Genomic DNA, 6674 nt, shown 5'->3' with positions numbered 1-6674 from the left:
AATGTCATCACAATCCTCCTCCTCAGAGCTAGACGCATCCTCCTCCGAATTTGATTCTTCACCACCAGGCTGCACCTCCCCTTCCTCAAAATCCACCACGATCTCTATGTCAGTGTCTATACATTCAAATACATCTGTTGCTTCTAGGAGAAGGTCTGTGTAGAATTCCTTTGATTCTAGCAGCAACATCACCAATCCATGGTTTTCTTAAATAGAAGGAGAGCTGGACATTAAAATTCTGAAGTCATCAACAAAGGTAATGCACATACATCTGCATACCAATAGTTTATGTCTGTCCAGTTAGATTAATGAAAGGCATTCGGTTTGAATTAATTCAAAGCAGGGCGTAGTACATGTATTAGTAAACTGAACCTGTTCTGGGAAAGAACGAAGTTGCAATCAGATCCTGATCTGCATCCACAGCCCAGGTTAATTCAGAGGTAGTGCCACAGCAAGACAACTACATGTATGCATCAACCTCCACAAATGTTGGGTAAAAATAATTGCATGGCCACTACATTGGTTTTTGATGGCCTCATTGTTCACGGTGTTGATTCTGTCTTCCAAGGTGTTGATTTTTTACTTGAAGAAAAGAACAGTTGATACCATCTCTTGAATGAGCACAGGCAATTCCTCGATGTACCTGGTCATGTGTTCATGCATATCAACTATTTTCTTCTTCAAAGCAAATGTTTCTCCCTTGTTCCCTGAATTGAAGAAACAAATATTAGGACTACAGGCTAAAAGTTTCTTGCTCCATCCCTCCTACATGTACATACGAAACGCTGGTAAAAATACATGCTGGATATGTCAGAAATGTGACGATAAGATTGAGGCGCAACTTAACATTTTACTTGCAACCAATGCTACATTGCAACCAAATTGTGTTAAATGTACAAGGTAGAATGTACTTTACATCACTTGAAGACCAATGTACCAGTAAGCCTAGAGCAAAATGCCGACCCAGGCTTTAAACCTCAAATTGCTTGCTAAACAACAGCTGGATCAATTTCTCTGAACAATCGAAAATGACTGCAGGACATTACCACTTGGAGTTATTTGTGTCCTGGACTTTGTGTTACATGTACTAAGTGAAGTTTGTGGGTAAATGAATATGAAGTGAATGCCAACCTGCAGGATTATGCCAAGACAACAAATAGTCCTCTTGCGTGACTTCGTCCACAGAAACATGACAGCAGACTAACACAATGCTGAAGTTGCTTTCTCTCCTTTTCAAGGCGCTTTCGTAGAGAAGCCCGACTCTTTGAAGCATCTGAAATGAAAATGATAAACTTTTAAACTGATCGATATAGCAGTGAACTCGACATGCATCGTAACTGCACAAACTGCTAATATGAAGAAAGCCCCTTTAATACTGTCGTGTTAATTGCTATCTTTCAAATCATGTCATGTTATTTAAACCAATGAACTTTATAAGAATCTGAAAAGAATGAAAGTGTGTATATAATTAAATTGAAAAAACTCCCGAAGATAGGGCAGAAGGCTGGAAAACCTGGTCAACAAACTGGGTTGACCATGGCACAAGGGAAAACCGTGGTGTTCTTGCAGCTTCTATCTTCAGCTCCAGACTCTGAATCACATTCTAGTTTGTGTTTTGATCAAAGAGCTGTGTTCCTTCAGTTATTTTTAGTGCCTGTTACATGTACACTTTGAAAACAAATTTATCTCCTATAAATATGTCATACCTGATAACAGCTGACGACGCACATGAGACACAAACTGCACATGATGAACTATGTTTTCCCATTTTCCTAAGTATTGACCTCAATACTGGCTCCTCTTGTCTTTGCTTCCGGTCAGCATGCGCAACAAAATGCCTTTTCTTCCATTCAGATTCAGTGCCTGGCACTTCAGTACTATTGGAAGCCCGAATCCCATTCAGAAGCTCCATAAGTTCAGCTCTCACTGTAAATTAAAAGTGCATTGATAAATACTACCGGGAAAGAAAAAAAAGTTCCTAAGTGTTCATTCGAAAATACCATTATTTGCCTTAATCAGCAGCCAGTTTTGCCCAATTAACCTTTAAAAAAGAATAAATCATTTGCAAACTATAACCTGACTTGTGATCAACACAAAATTCAAAATTTAGATGAATCAGTTCACGTCGTTTGACCTCTGCAGCCGTAAAAAGTATGGTAGGTCAAATCGGAAACTTACTCCTTATAAAATACACAACTTGATTTGTGTCTTGGAATAGAGCCAACTAGCTGATGAATAAAAAGACATTAAAAAGACAAATCACAAACCTTGCTGGAACACTTGAAAATCGAAAGGTGCATCGATTTCTACTTCATGATTACTTGGTTGCAATTCCTCAGGAAAGTCCTTTAGTTTCTCTTGAAAAACAAGCAATTTTGAAATTACGGCCAAATGTGGAAAGGGCTCTATGGAAATTCATTGGAAGGATTTTAAAGCGCATTACGCAGCGCGATGCGCGGCGTTATAACGCTAGCGCTGACGCTCATGTGGAAACAGCCCTTTAAGGTAGGGAATTCCTGCGCAACGAGTTTAAGCTTACTACTATGCAGATACGGTCTATTGCAGTGCTATTTTTAGGAATGTCTAACGTCAGGGATGTAGCCGGGGGGGGGGATCAGGGGGGTTCGAACCAACCCCAGCTTGAGAAAAGGATCCGCTGAGGACAGTCAAAAATACTTTTCTACTGAGTTTTGTAACACCATGATTCTATCCAAATGGGCCATTGTACGATAGAGTGACAGGCCTTTCAATTACGTGGAGACCTCTACACCCTGTATATTTTTAGCCTATTTTGGGGGACATGTTATTTTGCTTTTTGGCTTAATTTGGAGACATTTCATCGCGCCAATTTGCCTGAACAGCGATGTCATAAATCAAAGTTAGTGACTGATATCACCACATACACCTGAAAAATCATAATTTTAGGGGAAAACTTTAAAATGAGGCTATTTGGATGAGATTTGGTTATGTTAGGGGTCAAAAAACGCTTCAGGGGGGTCATATTTTTTTAAAAAAGAAAAAAAAACACCTAATTTGGGGACATCCTCTACGGTGTAGGAATCATGTAATTGAGAGGCCTGAGTGACCTTATACAGTCCTTCGTAACTGGGAGTGCTGACCTGCCAGATTTCGGTCTCATGTTCACGGGCTTAGCGCCTTCGTTGCTCAAGAAATAGGCGAAGACACGCCGGTCTAAGTCAATGAATGTGAAATTTTGAATTTATGGTTAGGGCCAGGGGGGGCGGCCTGCCCGCCCGGCAAGCGTGGCCACACAGGGTAGGCTAGGCCTAGGGGGTGGGCATGGTGGGGGGGGACTAGGCCTACCATTACATCAATGTGATATGTCAATGATGACAAATAATGATGAAGATGTCCACGCATCGAGCATTTACATACATTTACGGCAGCAGCATGGGGATGCATCTCATTTATCAATACAGGTGGTAGGCCTAGCTAGGCACGTACCCTGCTGGGCCTGGGCCGGGGCTGGGCGACGGCCATGCTTTTTCTCAGATCGATTTAGGACAATTAGGTGACAAAAAAAAACACCTTTGGCGACCATCTGGTATGGCATGATATATGTTGCAATATTCAATAAAAATATTTTTCATGCAATATTGATTTTTGTTCATTCATCGTTTCATTTTTGATGCAATGTTACACTTTTTTATGCAATGTTAAAATTTCCATTCAATGTGTGTTCATATTTGATGCAATGTTACATTTCTTTATGCAATGTTTACTCGATAATTGTTCATTCAATATTTCATATTTGATGCAATAATTCACTTTTTTCATGCAATAATGCTCAAATTTTCATTCGATAGTTGCCCTGATAATTGATCATTCAATGTTTCGTATTCGATTCAATGTTTCACTTTTTTATGCAATAACGATTTCTAAATTTCATAAAATGATCATGTAATATTTGGCAATTATTCATTCAATGTTGGCGGAAACTTTTTCATTCAATATTTTGCGAAAATATTTATGCGAAAACTGCATTGTGGGTAATATTAGAAACGCGGACGCTGATTGGCTAATCTCGTGACGGGGAATAAGACAGACGTACCAAAACCTCAATTGTTGTGTACATGATGTCAATGGCTGTATAATGAATGAGACCAAACCATACAATTGTGATTGTCGTGACAGCCTCCCTCCAAGCTCGTATCAAACGACTTTGGAAAAAGTTGTGTACAATGTGCTAGTGGTATTGTAATCCTTATGAAAATAACTGAAAGAACACAGCTCTTAGATAAAAACACAACTCCTGGACTCTGAATCCTTGAAATGACGCAAGTCACAAATCACAACAAACCCACATGTTTGATTGTTGACAAATACCATATTTGGGTAATGACATCACCAATCTAATTATAATATTGTAAACTGGCTTCTGATTGGTTGCTAAGGTCGCTAGGCAAATACCACATTGCATTATCCAAGATGGTTGCTCTTTAGCAGACAACCAACATGACCAAGGTAAACATCATCAAAACCTGCATTTTCTAACAGAATCCAATCAGTTAAAGACTTAATTACTAGTTTAACTGATAAATAAACACATATAGCTCATATATATTACAGTATATCGCTCCTATTCCACTACACGAGATTAGCTAATCAGCGTTTTCGTTTCTAAGATTACCCACAATGCAGTTTTCGCATGAATATTTTCACAGATTATTGAAAGAAAAAGGTTGCGCCAACATTGAATGAATAATTGCCAAATATTGCACGAAAATTTAATCGTAATTGCATGAAGAAAATTGAAAACATTGCATCAAATATGAAACTTTGAATGCATATTATCGAATGAAAATTTGAACATTGCATGAAAAAAAGTGTAACATTGCATCAAAAATAAAACGATGAATGAACAATTATCAGGGCAATTATCAAATGAAAATTTGAATATTGAATGAAAAAAGTGGAACATAGCATCAAATATGAAACATTGAATGAACAATTATCGAGTAAACATTGCATAAAAGAGTGTAACATTGCATCAAAAATGAAACGATGAATGAACAAAAATCAATATTGCATGAAAAATATTTTTATTGAATATTGCAACATATATCATGCCATAATCTGGCTATACTTACCACCAAATTCCATGGTCATGATATTTGATGCGGTCCTAACTATGACATGGTCTACGTTTCATAGCCTACCGGTACTTCAAACCGTAAATAGCTATGGAATTGAGCAAAACTGAAATACTACAACACCATCCGATAAATCGAATGTCGCACGTTCTGTATCCCGCGAGATCTCGAAACTACTGCGCACAGGCGCGAGAAATTATATAATAGCTTAATTGCCCCGGCCCCCTACCCCTTCAATTCAGCTCAGGCCCCCTCGACTTACTACCTCCATCCCCCCCCCCCCAATTGTAAAATGATATCGTTTTTGGATTTGCTGTCGGTGTAGTCGGGGTTTGTTGCCAGTCAAGGGGGCAACCGAACGGGGGGGGGGGGGGGGGGGGTCTCTAAGTTTCACGTGCCTGTGCTGCTGTTTTAGTAGCGGCAGAGGCAGTGGCTAAAAAAGTAGCACGAGAAACGAGGATGAGCTGATGTAGTTCCCCAGTAAAATGGGTTGCCGCAAATATTGACAACTTTAAAACTGTCGAAAACTTGCGTGAAGATTAATCAGAATAATTGAAGAGTCATGAAACTATATGATTACTACAAACCTAATGCAAATCTAAAACATTCATACGGGCTGATTTTGCGAATAGATGGATACCTTTGTTTACAAAATGACGTCACTCTGACGTCACGCATAACTTAAAAGATACTTCGTTGCTATAGTTCATCATTATCCCACTGTAGCGCAATGTCTGTTTAGTTCCACCCCTAGCTGAAAGGTGGGGCAGTCTGATTTGGATCGTGGGATATGTACGTTATAAGCCACTAATACCAATCGTAGATATACCACTATTGTTTGCGGAGAATGCACTGCCCAATGCCATGCGAATGCCGTTTCTTACCGACCTTAGAATGGAGAATTTGATTCCTACTGCATTCCTGGCACTAACGAGTTTGGAGAAAAACTACAACATGCTCGTTATGATACCGGGTGGGCCAAGAATGGATAAAAAATTGTCAGAAAAACTGACAAAACTGATTTCGTTCATCCACATGATATAATGACGCAGGAAATTTTAAGATTCGTTAGCAATATTTTCAAAACAACCTGTACAGCATCGGCTTTCAAACCATTCGCCCCTTAATTTCACCAACCAACAAAGAATTACGTCGGGTCTATTGTCAATATCCGGCGGCCAGTAGCCAGTATAGCAATTTATATTACCACGCTGTTTCAAGGTAATTCAAGTGATAAAAGGATCGACTATAGATGGCAAAAACGAAGAAGAAATGAATGAAATATAAACTTTGCAGTGGCAACTCGGGCAGAGGTTCAACTTGTGGAGAGTTTGCCGTCACTGCAGCGAGCATGTTTGGATTCAGTTTGTGCGTTCGTACGGCAGTCTCCCATTCAGTTCAGTCCTCTCCCTTTCGGCAATGTTCGCTTGTCCTAATCATACTCGGAAATACCCAGATCAATTGTCTGGCCGAACGATCAGTGCCAATATGTTGCTTACAAAGGGGAAATTCAATAAAAGTATACAAGGTGTTGTCACGGTGTGTTTCATTGTAATTCTT

General features: G+C 39.4%; 1 long non-coding RNA gene across 1 annotated transcript; it reads right to left on the bottom strand.

Moving 5' to 3' along the window:
- Positions 1 to 638: 638 nt before the first annotated feature.
- On the bottom strand, positions 639 to 1778 carry LOC135502526 (uncharacterized). The gene is made up of 3 exons (XR_010449789.1): positions 1707 to 1778; positions 1132 to 1273; positions 639 to 707 (listed from the first exon to the last, which is right to left on the bottom strand). It is a non-coding gene; the product is annotated as an uncharacterized LOC135502526 (long non-coding RNA).
- Positions 1779 to 6674: the final 4896 nt, after the last annotated feature.

Source organism: Lineus longissimus, chromosome 18 (assembly GCF_910592395.1).
Source record: "Lineus longissimus chromosome 18, tnLinLong1.2, whole genome shotgun sequence".
NCBI classification, from domain to species: domain Eukaryota; kingdom Metazoa; phylum Nemertea; class Pilidiophora; order Heteronemertea; family Lineidae; genus Lineus; species Lineus longissimus.
Note: the sequence above shows the minus strand (reverse complement) of the source record. Positions and strands in the feature narration are given on the sequence as shown.